The 14,347-nt window shown below is 31.4% G+C and overlaps 1 long non-coding RNA gene across 1 annotated transcript in view; it reads right to left on the bottom strand.

The window, feature by feature from the left end:
• Positions 1-8,203, bottom strand: part of LOC150106472 (uncharacterized) — a 47,668-nt gene extending 39,465 nt beyond the window's left edge. Inside the window, exon 1 of the long non-coding RNA XR_016548309.1 lies at positions 8,079-8,203. This is a non-coding gene — a long non-coding RNA (uncharacterized LOC150106472). The remainder of the gene's footprint in view (positions 1-8,078) is intronic.
• Positions 8,204-14,347: the final 6,144 nt, after the last annotated feature.

Genomic DNA, 14,347 nt, shown 5'->3' with positions numbered 1-14,347 from the left:
TCTTCCTTTTAAATCCCATGGAACAATTTTAAAACCAGTGTTTTTCCGACCAAGAATCGCGATTTTAACGCATTATGCGACAAAGTTTCCTAATATGTGGGGTCTCAACAAATAGAAAATATCATCGCTTTATTTTGATGTACTTTGTTTTCTCTGTGTTTCAAGAATTCTCAAACGCTCATTTAAAACAGCATAAACAATAACTTAAAAACTGTATAAAAATGAGTTTCATGAATGAAGTTATTACTAACAAATCAAATGAACTGGGTTGTCGAAAGTTACTTCTATCGATCGAATAAAGAAATCTTGTTAGTAGTATAAATAAATAACAGCCTCTGTTCATTGAATAAAATCAGTAATAGCGAGACGGCATTACGATCGTCTACTGACCCCAAAGAGTCCATTTGTGGCAATGTTTATCAGCGTTCTAGCTCTTCAAGACACCTTTCTTGGCTTGCTTGCGGAATATAAAACAGAAAGCTGGATGGCATGCTTGCTTCTCATTTCCGTATGAAGTCAACTCACAAACAGAAAACTAATTAAAGTTTTTATAAGGGGCGGTCTGATACCTCTAGTGAACTAAATGCGTCCGTCACCGTGCGCTATTAAAGACCTTCGTGTGCCCGAAGCGCACATTTTCAGTTTTTGTATCGTTTTACTCCCCAACTGCTTTAATTTCTATTTAAGGGATAAATGAAACGCTTTTTGTGTTTATTTTTGGACATTTCTTTCTAGAATAGGAATGTTCGCATTAAGATAGTGCGACAGATTTTAAGAGTCTCATTTAAGTGTAATTTGCTCTGAGAAGGCTTTTGCTGATTTCTTAATTGTTACATTTAAACTTACAGAAAAAGAAAAGACGAAGTTAGTGGCTGTTTAGCGAAATTAAAATTTTCGACCTGTGATATCACTATTTTTATCGTGGCTTGATTTTCTTCCTGAATAATTATCTCCGCCGCATGCAATTAGCTCCTTAATTTCCGGAGAGTAAGATATACGATGACTTCCACTTCACCGAAAGAATTGAATTCTTTCGTTCACTCTCGCAATCTCACATTTTTACCGCTCAGAATTTTTTAACATTTGATTCTTCCTACCATAATTGTCCCTACTAAAACAATCTGAATTGCTTTCGAAATAAAATCCTCGAAATATTGTGACTTTTAAATTCAGTTCCGTAATATTTGTTATTCTGATTATTATTTATGACCAGTACGAGGGAAACTATAATTTATTCTCATTTATTCTATTATTTATTTTCAATTCCGAAATGCAATCCTACTCAATAATAATAATACAATAATAATCCCACCGTACTACTTCATAATAATTATGTATTCATATATTGCTATTATTTTTAATTTCATTGTAATTCGTATTTTTTAATTTATAATGAAATTCATGATTTTAACAATCATGTGCTTATTTCTTATATATATATATATATATATATATATATATATATATATATATATATATATAATCTTTAGCTATTTCCAGATAATCGGAATTCGAATAATTGAATCTCTTTTATATAGTTCCTTTACAGACCATAATGAAAATTACCTTTCTTTTCGTCTTTTGACTTTTTGTGTAATAATTTTATTTATTTATTTATTTTATATACTTCAGTGAATTTTCTTGTCTGCTAGCAATAACACTGGTAACGGTAGTCTTAAATGATAGCCATTGAAAATATAAATTATTCTTCTTTATTACAGTGCAGCCATTTTGGCGTGCAGACATTACGCTACTAGGAAAGCATCATAAGAGAAAGAGTAATCAATAACGGGTATTAAACACCGGGCAAGACCTCATTCTGATGAATCAATAGTTTTTGCCCAAGTCAGGTATGTTTAAACACACATATTATTGATGTTTTAGTAGTTACATCATGCTGAAGATAATTATGTAAAGAGATGAAGAGGTAGTAGATTCAGCGACGTCGTTTATTCAACAATATTGGAAGGCTAATGGAATAAATTCATTACCTTATTTTCTCTTTTTTTCCTATTTGTTCCCTTATCTTTGTAATCTATCATTTGAATAGAATATTCGTAATTAGGTGTGAAATAACAATATCAACAACACGTAAGAAACCGATTAAACAACATTTCAATAAAAACAAAATGTGAATCGAATTTGTAATATTTATTTAATCATTGTTATATTATTTTTCATATAAGTGTAGACATTAAAACACACCATTTAATTTATAACATACCGTTTTTCTTTTAAATCATTTACACAAGCAAAATGTGATTCCTCCCCGTGTGGTGGCCGGGAAAAGAATAGCCCCACTGTAGTCCATGCATGTCGTATGAGACGACTAAAATGGGTACCCAGGGAGGGTGATGGATGGCAATGCTGTAGCCAATGAAGTTCTAACTGAGGCTCGGCTATTGCTGTTATCCTCCTGCCATGATCAGAGCTTTAATAACTCAATGACACCTTATACCTACACTGTCCTCTACAGATACAGATAACGGGGAGGATGAAAAGCATTCTTGCTTCGCCCATCTAGCCAAAAAAAAAAAAAAAAAAAAAGTGATTCCTGTTTTCTTTTTATTGATATTGTATTCGTTAGTTATTAAACTTCAAGTGAACGTTCATTAACTGAAATGTGAATTGCATTTGTGTTTTTAATATATTTATTCAAGAACAACAAATTTGAACTACAATAAATAAATTTTAATCTAAATACCGTAAAAATATTATCACCTTTTATTTCTAATATACATTTTCCTTATTAAATCAGAAATTATTAAATTAAAATTTCGAGATAATATTTTCTTATAAAGAAAGCAATAATAAAATTATTTTACGAAAAAACCGAAATACAAATGATTAATTATATTGTAATCTAAATATTATGTAATTATCATTTTATTTCTGACATAATATTTCCCTATAAAGTCAATCAATACCCTGTGTGGTTGCCGGGATAAGAATCTCCTTACTGTAGCCCATACATGTCGTACGAGGCGACTAAAATCTATACCTAGGGAGGGTAATGGATGGCAATGCTGTAGCCAATAAAGTTTTAACTGAGGCTCGGCTGTTGCTGTTAACCTCCAGCCATGATCGCAGCCTATAGCTCTATATTACCGTATCCATACATTTTCTTTACAGATAAAGGGGAATATGAAAAGCATTTTTGCTTCACCATCTAGCCAGAAAAAAAAAATTTTTTTAATAAAATAATAATTAAATATTTTAGCATAGTATTTCATTTAACTTTTCCTTTCTATTTCATGGTTCTTTTCCTTTGTACAGAATATTTCATTCTAAGTGCAAGTGGAGATTTGTAATGAAAACAAGGAAAATTAATTCGAAAAACGTAATTAATTAAATTTAAGTAGAAACGTTGAACGAAATTAGAATTAAATTTCCTTATAAATTTCAAGTGGAATTTATTATTTAAATTACTAAGAAATAAATACTGCTGACACGATGTTTCTTTATAAAGTGGTCTGGCAATGTGTGTTTAAATTATATACATTTAAACGCCATTAGCGTTATTAAAATGAAATTTAATAAATTCGAATTATTACATTATATATTTTTTTCAATATTTTTTTATTTTTCAGATTAATTATATACGTACATACAATAATATATTTTTTATATATTATAGAATATTTATAATACAATACATTAAAAAAACACAACTGTGCATAACAGATACTTTCATGTACATAATGCTTGTTTAAATAATAATAATAATTATTATTATTATTATTGTTTATTGTTTAGAACGTATATTATTATAATACATTATTATAATATTATCAATGAATGATTTGTTTAAGTTAAGGGATATTACATCCCATATAGTTTCTTAGCCGAATAAGAAACTCAAAGAGTTTCATGCCGAATACAGAAACTATATGAAGTTCGGCGATTCCAAGCGTAAGCAAATACCTGGATACTGCAGCAATTTTTATTTATTTTTTTATTTATATTTATTTTTATTTATTTTTTATTTTTATAATTTTTTTTTATTTTTTATTTTTTTTTTTTTACACTGGCTATATACAATAATAATAGATATAATTACTCTATATAATTTTTTTTCCTGTTTTAAAAATCCATTTTATTTGCAGACCAATTATTTCTACATCAGGAAGTAAGTTTATTATCATATTCACATATATAGATTATTTACAAATATATAATTGAAGTATTACTATTACATTTTTGTTCACTATAAATATTCATTACAAAATATTTCATAATATTTCCCTATAAAGTCAATCAATATAAGATATTTAAGTGAATATCTTATTTAAATATGTATAAATATTAATAATAAGAATGTATTTATATTTATATTTTCCCAATATATATTTACAATGATTCATTAATTGTATTAAGATAGAGAGGTATTTTTCATATTAACGATATTGGATGTGGAATAATTTTATATAAATATCCACATAATTCTTTTCTGCATTTTGTTATTTACATTCATAATTCAATCTGCAGTTCATTTTAATTCACAAATTATATGTTTACAGTTTTTTTTCTTCTTATGAATAGGGAATTCTGAATAGATTCCTTTCACTTTTTAACATTGCTATTTTTCTTCAAATTTTAAAAGTTTGAGAAAGAGTGATTATACAAACAAATTTCGGCATTTGTTTATAAAGATTACTTGTAGATGAGTGAGGCAAGTTAATCCCACCTACTTCGAAGCTTGGGTTAGCTTTTATGAAGAGAGTGGGATTTAGCCTTCACTATTTATGTTGTTGCTACTGTTTATGATGGGATGTAGGCATTGGATGCTGGTGACTTGTGATGTGTATATTAGTGTTAATGGTTTCTTAACTTTGTTGGTATATTTTCCAGAGTTCGTTTTTTAATGTTCTGTAGTTATCTACGTATTTTAAGTTTCTTGGTAGGTTGTTGAGTTGCGTGGGTATCTGATGTGATCTCACAAAAGAACCGTATGAGTTGTTGAAGGGTGTGGGGATGTAGAGAGTTGTTGTAGGTCGTGTTATACGATATGTGTCTCTGTTGTTTCGATAGGTGATGTTGAAGTAATTCCTCGTTAATGTCATGTAGTGTTTCAGGTTTTTAATGCTCAGAATTCTGTGTATCGCCATGTGCTTGTCGGATATTGGTTGTTGCGTGTAAGGTGTCCAGATCACTATTGACACGATTTTCCTTTGTAGTGTTTCTAATTTTGTTAACTCAACATTTGCATAGACTGTTATTCCGTATCTGAGTAGGGATTCGCAGATACCGTGATATAGGAGTTTTTTTTTTTTTATGTTGGATGGAATAATGTCTTTAATTTGGAAGAGTTTTGCTGCGATGATCCAGAATTTAGTGTGTAGGTATTCTATATGTTTTGTCCATTTAAGGTGGGAATCTATATAGAGACCGAGGTATTTTGCGTGTGTTACAGGTTTGATTTCGGAACATTGGCAGGTATTTTTGTTGTTAATGCTGCGGTATGTGTGACAATGTCGACAGTGATGCGGGGCGTATGATTCAACATCTGTTTGGTGCCGCTGATTAGAATTACGTTTAGTGGAAATATGTTGTAATTTCATTTCTTTTCATTTCATATTAATATTAAATTTAATAATTCAATGGCTATAAATTTATTATATCATTTCTACTTCTCAGTTATTTATATTTATGAAAAAATTTAAAGTAGTCGATTTAATAAATATTAAATTAAATTAAAAATACAAAATTGTTTCTGACGTGCTATATTACGATTGCCTATGTAGCCTGGTCGTAATCCTTTGTTATTTTTCAAGAAGCCTATTTTTCTAAAAAGTTAGAGAAAAATTAATTCTGTGGAATGATTTTGGGGAATAATCTACGTTAGAAGTTTCGTTTATTTATATTTATTTATTACATTATGTTTATTTATACGCTTAAACTGGTCGTTAGTCATTAAAAAAAAAAAAACTAAATTTAAAATAAACATTTTGTTTTCCTTTTTTCTTAATTGCGCTATGAATTTGCTCACTAACCACTTACGAAAAAGGAACTCAAACCTGGCCTGAATGATGAGTTCACTTTCCTGATATGTTGTAACTAGTTTGAGGTCTTCTCAGGGAATAAATCATTTAATGACTTGTGATATTCCGTTGTTTTTTTTTTTTTTTTGATCATGTGCAACAGTTTGAAAGAACTTTCAAGAAAAAGGAAAAGTACATATATGTCGAAATCGCAGCAAAAAAACAAAACTTCTTAAATTTAACAGTTTAGGTTCAGAGACTAGTTTCTTTATTCGCTGTCTGATTGTTATCGAGAACCTCATGATATAAGTTGGAGTGGCTTCAAAACGTCCCATGGTTGATCATTAGATCTTTAGTTTCCGGACTATGCAAAAATCAATGAACATATACATAATTAATAACAAAATGGGGGAAAAATCATTAGTCCACCCACAGTACGAATGAATTATAGGTTTATAGAGAAGCCTTTCGTGAGTGGAAGCTACATAACAAAAAAAAAAAAAAAAAATGGGAAATCAATAGTTCCTGTCCAACAATTATTGGAAACAGCTTTGAGTGTAGAATACTACGCATATCAGACTGAATGTACTCAAACCGTTACACGTGCTTCTTTTAACACAGTTTTCTTACATGTTACGCACTTGCCCTATAATAATTATAAGTTATCTATAATTAAGTTTTAATTAAATTCCAGTTATAACTAAAATTAAATATTAATTATAATAAGAAACATAATGCAGTTATTTATATTTATTTTTAAATATAATTAAATCAATATTTTTATTCCAAATTAACAGTAACAAAAACGTTGTTTTTGTTGACTAAAACCTGCGACGTAATGTTTCCATGAGATTGCGCACAATGACTAGTTCATGTTTTTGCTGTCGTCAGTAAAAGGACCTTCATAATACAGTATTATTATTATTATTATTATTATTATTATTATTATTATTATTATTATTATTTATATTTAAAAAAAGTTTTTTTGAGTACATAATTAGGTTAAAACTGCCTCAATTAAACTTTAAAGTTATCTGAAAGAATATATCAATATGAGGACGGCTGTTGCCTTTTAGCGCATGGGTTAATATAATAATTATATTTTGTTTAATGCTAAAATAATTGTTTATAACTAAATTAACTTTTATAAGTAAATTGGAGTTAAGAACGATTGAAAATATATTGTACAAGAAATGGAATATAACATTATCATTGAATTAAAATTAGATTTGCTTATAGAATAAAAATTAAATATTTATATATTACGCAAATTTAAATAAGTATTTTATAATTTCAAAATTTAAAGCAATTATATAAGGTTTAACAGTGCACCTTTTTTTATTTAACATCCGTTGTTTATAACAGAGATTGAAAGTTACTGATAACTGAATTTATTACTTTAATTAATTCGAAGATGCAAATAATAACAATTCACAATATACAATATTCAAACACACAGGATCTAAATTAAATCATGATTTAGCAAGGAGTAATTATTCTAAATCTTTATGCATTGTTTCAAGAGCGTATTTGTATCTCTATGTCCGCATTTTAGTTTATAGTGTTCCGTGTGATGGAAGGTCGGTCGCTACTGTGACGTTCTTTCCGGTGACTTGCTCGTCGTTCTATCCACAAAGTCACGTGGTCTCTCTTCGTTTGTAGTTATCAAAGAGTAGGATACCATCGTATCAAGGATACTTCCGTGTGATGGAAGGTCGGTCGCTACTGTGACGTTCTTTCCGGTGACTTGCTCGTCATTCTATCCACAAAGTCACGTGGTCACTCTTCGTTTGTAGTTATCAAAGAGTAGGATACCATCGTATAATCATACCAAAAGTTATTCACAAGATTATTTGTACAGGTGCGAGTTTTAACAAAATATGTTGTGTCGTATGCTCTCTATCGCTCTTTCGATTTTGTTATCACATAAAAATATGCATAAACCACGAACTGAGAAAAACAGAAAATGATCAGAACACAGTCTGATATCCGACTAAACGATTTCTTCTGTTCGCCTCATCTCAAGTTTCCGAAATCCACGGAAAGAGAATGAAAAAAAAAAAAAAAAAGAAAAGAAAAAGAAAGAAAAAAACTTACCTGTCAGAAAATAACATCCAGGACAAATCCCCTCTTCATAATCCCCGTCATACATCTAGCGAGTACTGAAATCTCTGCTCTTTGTTCCTCAATCCGATTCAGTGTTCCATCGGACACAATTCTCGATATCACGGACTTACAGTCTCTTTGCTTGCGTAGTAACACTACTTGGCACACCGAAGCTGAAGTACGGTCGGCAGCACGCATGCTTACTTGTCTGTCGCCAGCACCCTAACACTGCTACCGAACAACCGTCTGCCTTCCTCTGAGGGCGTCTCTGTCGCGTGTGCTGCTTCGCCGTTCCGTTCACAGGAACCGGAGCTAGACCACTGTCAGCAGCGAGTGTAAGAGTTTACTTGTCAACTTCGTGAGCTCCGAAAAAAGAGGGGAACTTCATGAAAGGGGGGGGGGGGTAAAATTAGTGCAAATAGGCGAAGAAGAAAGAGAGAGAATAAAGAAAAACATTCTTGTGTGTGATCACTGAATTAAGATCCGAAATTTGGGTAGGCCTAAAAGCCTACCCAAAAGGATCGCTCATATTAGCAGACGGACGCTGATTTATACAGAAGGACAACTCTTCCGTTAAATGATAATGAAACGGAGAAAGTTTGTCTCGATATTGTCTTCTGTTTCAAGTGGTCCCTTTGAAAATCCGCGGAAGCAATATTGAAAAACATATTTGGCACAAAAACAAAAACGTCTGGGCCAATGTACTTCCACCATAGTCGGTTTTATTACTAAACTATGGCATTATGACTCCCCCCCCCCCCAAGAAACATCGATTAGCTTTTGTAAGTTTTAGAGTAGGGGTGAGCATTTTTTTTAGCTAATGGCAAAAGAAACATAAAGAGTACTTTTGAATGCGTCCCGAGCATATTTTAATATAAGAAGTTCTTATCATTAACGGTTCCCATTACAACATGCCACCGATAACGTAATCCCGAATTACTTCTTCTGTTATACCTACAGGGTGGTTAATGTGCAAAATTTTTTTATTATTATTTTTTTTTTTTAAATTTCGGTTGAGGTTAGCGTTCCACTTCCCTTCTCCGAGCTATCGTTGCAGAATCGCAATAATACTCTTTGAGTTCATTCTCGCTGGCTAAATGACCTCATCTTCGTAACAGAAGATCATGAAAAGTAATCAAGGACGGAGTTAAAATTTCTCTGATAAATAATTTTTCCCTGTGGTTAGTGTTCAGTGAAAAAAAAACAATTACTGCAGTTTTGGGTCGAAATTGGTGAAAAGACTTTCAGACATCGCATTCTTTAGTTCTTGTTTGCCTTTCTTTGTCTAACTAGTCGAAAATTAGCGCAAGTGCGCAGTAATTATAAGTGATTTGTGAAGGTGTCACGTGATTCATTCCGTGTATTGTACCCAATGAGAAGTGGGTTTTTGGCATTCACACAGAGTATTTGCAACTGGATATCCGCTGACGAGCAAATCAAGCCCTAAATAAGAACTTTCATTGAAATACGACAGAAAACAAGACTAGCTATTATGCACTGGTATTTAAATACTTTGAATAAATTTTATTAAATAAAAAATTGGTCATCTGTTTGAAACGTTTACCGTACGGATATCCATATTTTTCCCTCTGGAATTTCTTTGGGTTGTGAGGAAGAAGGAAATATCGTTCTTTGTGGTGGGAACATGCACTCCCAAACGATATAAAATATGGATTGTATGTATTAAAAATGATGATTTTTTCCTTTTATTTTCTTTTCTTTTAATGTTGATTGCGAAAAATATGGGACTGATCGAATCTTTTCTGTATATTCTACATAGACAAAAATATAAAATTGGACAAAGAAGATAGATCGAGTAATGCCATATTAAAATATAGGATAGCAATTAATGAGATTATTTGTAAACTTACTTCATGAGCTATATTGCCTATTGCGTTACGTTTAACTCGAAAGATTCGAAATTTCACTAGGATTCTGTAAGATTCTGAATTCAATTTCTCCTTCTCTTAATAATCTCCCTGCGTATACAGCATGTTCCTCATATTTGTTGTGTGAGCAACGTCAGCTGCTGCAATCAGAGTCTATTGGTGCCATAGAAACATGAAATAATAATGTTAAATCTATCTTAATCAGTCACTCACTCAATAAGTCAGTGCTGTATCGATGGAACTTAAAATGAGTTTTATATGTAAATTAAATTATTGCATAAATATATATTAATTTAAAAAGAAAACATAAATATTACATATGAAGAATCAGACCGAGGCTAAAAAGGCTTAAGGATGATTTACTGCTGAAGCCTTTTACTAATAAGGCCATCGTTCAAATTCGGATTTTTCGTGGAAAATCCTATGTTTGTTGCTATTATTTGGTTACTCTGAGCTGAGGAACATCAACAGGTTCGAAAACGTGTTATCCAATAAAAGCAACTATAAAAATAAACAAACAAAAGAGCCATAGGAGTCAGAAATGAGCTTTCCCAGGAGATGGAGTGTTCGTGGAATGGAATACCAGGACAATTCGTAACAAATTCGTCCAAGCTGGGTAAAGGGTCACTTTCAGATAATTCCGTTTCTTAATTCAAATATTACTTTAATCATTTTTTCCCGTTTTTTTCTGATCCGTTCATATTGAATCTTGAAATTAAACAAACGAATACGGAAATATTCGAAATATCACGAAAAGGTGGTTAATAATTCGTCAGCATTCTTTTATAGTGAAGTCAGTGAACAAAACCCTGAAATCTATTTTGGTTTTTACATTTTTATTGATTATTTACTGTTCATTGTAACATATAATTTTGCAGAGTTATGAATAATTTTTAGTCAATTTTACTATTAACATTAATCAGTATTGAACCTAAAATTTAGATGACTGAACACATTATACGAAAAACTCCGGTTTTGTCCAACCAGATCACAGCTATTACTTGATAGTTAGAGATTAGAGATTAAAGTTTGATACTTAGAGATTAAGGGATTGAAACCAAAACTGAGAAAAGTAAACACATAATCAGAAGAAATTTCAAATAACAAACACAAATAACATCTACGGAACCAGAGCAGAGTTATTAGATGGGTACGGACCGAAGAAACATATTTTACGAAACTTTGAAAGCATAAAATCCTCAAACATCAGTTATTTATGCAGAAGTAAATCATTTTGCATCCAGAAATAAGGTTTTCCTTAATCATTAATACGAAGTCAATCGGAATAAAGCGTGTTCCGTGCATCGTAGAAACATAATTATAGTTGTACACATTCGGAGAGTGCCATCAGCTTATTATGTTTCACACTCTCTGTTACAATCACGCAAAGCAATAAACCTTCATTCAAGCAAGTAATGAGCACACTCTAACTTTCGACTCTTAAAGCGCATGCGCTGACGTTTGCAAAATCGAAACAGAGTCATGTCTTATCGTTACTGTTTCTCTGCAAACGAGTTGAAATTCAACAGAAGAGCAATTCTCTCTCTCTCTCCAGAGATTTAACTGATGGAAAACTGAAAACAGAATCCAGTCTGGATGCAAATGAGGCTGGAAGAGTAGCGTATGTTTAATAGCATTTTGTAGTTATAAGTCAGATGCGGGAGGGCAGTGTTTTGTTGTTCGAGTTACCAGAGGACTTTAAATTAATGTCTTATGTCAACATTAAGGTTCGCAACGTGAAAAGGGTGTTGCTGATACAATAACTAAAACGAACAGTATATGCTCGTATCAGAATGACGAATAATTAAGCGAATAAATTCTACAGAAATTTAAACAAGATTCACACACACACACACACACACACACACACACACACACACACACACACACACACACACACACACACACACACACACACACACACACACACACACACACACACACACGCAGAGAGAGAGAGAGAGAGAGAGAGAGAGAGAGAGAGAGAGAAAGAGAATTAAGTAATTACTTCAAGCCAGAAGCAGTTTAAAAAAAAAAAACTGAGAATATCTGTATTAATTATTATCCAATTTAAAACCAGAATAAAAACCATTGTTTAACTAAACAATACATTCAAGTTTTAAATAAATTAGTGTTTAGTCAATATCCTAACTTAAAAATGAAATTAAAATTAGATTATTATAAAAAAACTTCTTGCATCGTAATTCTTTTTACATCTTTTCTTTTAACTTCTTTACCTCTAGTATTGTTTCGACTTCCGGAACAAAAGTATGGTCTGAAAATATCAGTAATGCGAATGGATTATTCGTTATGAACAGTATAGTTTCACTAACGCATAAAAGACAATCCGTCTTCATTTTCTTCTTCCGACGATGACAAGTATGTAATATTGATTAAACAGCTAAGATGTGCATCTTTGCTTTCCGGCACTTGGTTACATTTACTCATACAAGTGATTTATGTGGAATTGCTTTGCAAAATATGTGATTAGTGATGCATTGGAAGATGATGCGATGAAGTCAAGACCCTGAATTTAAAATCTGTCCATTAATCGAAGTCAAATGAAATGTAGAGCTGGCGAAAGGAATGATGATGTGCAGACTTTTTGATATTGTATAAAGGATTCCAGTTCCTTGCCAAGTGTTACACAAACAGATACGGATATTAATATTTCATCTGTGAAACTACCAGATACAAAACAAAACATTCACAAACTTCTGGTAATATTACTGTACACGTTTTTCGTATAGTATCTATCCTTTCTCTTTTTTTATTTTTTTTTAAGAAAGAAACTGATAATATTCTTTGTCATCGGATATAACTTTGTATTATATGAATAAGAGAAAGAAGAATAAAAAATTCTCATTATCCTCGATTTCTTTGAAAACCAGATTTCTGAAGAGTAAGATATCGTAGTATTTTATAAATAGTATTCAAAACGAGTTGTGTTAAAATAATTACATTACTATAGTATCCATTTTAATTATTTCATCATCATCATCATCATCATCATCAAATTCCTGCCATGTACCCTCAAGGGGTGTACAGGATATGATAGTACTACATGAAAAAATTACATCATTATTAATTTCCTATCTACAATTTTCCTCCAAATCAGTCTGTTACTTGTCAAAACTCCAACATACGTTGATAGTACCGATCTTTAACTCTGGTGATGATGAGTTGGGGTTTATTTTCAGATTTGTTCCAGTAGCAGACTTCTCGCTGTTCACCTTGGTTCCCTGGCGAAAACAACGGGGGCCTTGTTTAACCGGGCGACGCCCCAGCCGGCATGAAATTTTGTCATGTTGTACCATCATTCTATATTTTGGTTTAACCAATAAGAATACAATTTGGTCGGCTAAATCCCAAATTGCCAGCCCATCCTCGTCCGTTTAGTATCCAAGTAGATACCCAACAGGGTGCACCACGAGAAGGTTTGACCCTTAAGCACTCCTTAATTATTTTAGTTTTGAAAATATATGTTCATAATTGAAAATAAATCTCTGTTTTAAGTAAAAAAATAACTAAAACATTAATTATTTTGAAATAGTATAAGGATATCTTATTTTAGCAAAACGAATTTTGGAACATCTGCAGTTTCTATATTGTTTTATAAATATTAAATGAAGGAACAATAATTGCTTTATGTTATGCGTCATAGAGCTTTATTTACTGAATGCAATAAATTAGAATCCACTGGAGAGATAGAGGATTAAATAATCAGTTAGGCAAAATCATAAAATAAAAATAACATTACAGAGAAACGAAACAAGTAGAAGTAGAGACAAGCATAAAACCTGGTCGTGTATGACTACCCTCACTTTTCAGCTTATATTTAAATAATGCAAACAAAGTAGTAAAAGAAGGAATAAAAGGGGTAACTGTAGGTAGAGTGCAGATGTTATGATGCACTTTGCTAATGATATAGCTGCATTATCTGAGAATGTGTAGGATTTAAAATACGTGTGGGTGTGTGTGAACATTTCTTTGGAATGTATTTGTATGTAGTTTTGAGACAGCTATTACAGATAAAGAATTGAATCAATGAAATGTACATTTTTGCACAAAATATAATTCTGTTGCAAGTCATTTTAGGGAGAAACTCTAAATGGCAGTGTTAATCGAAAGTAAATGGGGAGAACTTTTGACGAAAGCAATAAGCCAGTTATTAATTGCTATATCATCGACAGATAAAATGAAAATTCTTCAACAGAAATAAAATTTAAAATTACTGACTTGAAATACATAAAATATATAAATATTTATATACTTTTAATCAGTTTTCTCTAATTTATCTTCAGAATTTGTAATTATTATTTGGTCGTCGGCAAAGAGGAGAGCGTTTAGGTTTACTGTAGGAGAAAGTTT

This window comes from Typopeltis vanoorti, chromosome 5 (genome assembly GCF_054136105.1).
Source record: "Typopeltis vanoorti isolate ZY-2024b chromosome 5, IOZ_Tvanoo_1.0, whole genome shotgun sequence".
Taxonomy (NCBI): domain Eukaryota; kingdom Metazoa; phylum Arthropoda; class Arachnida; order Uropygi; family Thelyphonidae; genus Typopeltis; species Typopeltis vanoorti.
The sequence above is the reverse complement of the archived record's forward strand: the minus strand, read 5'-3'. Positions and strand labels throughout refer to the sequence as shown.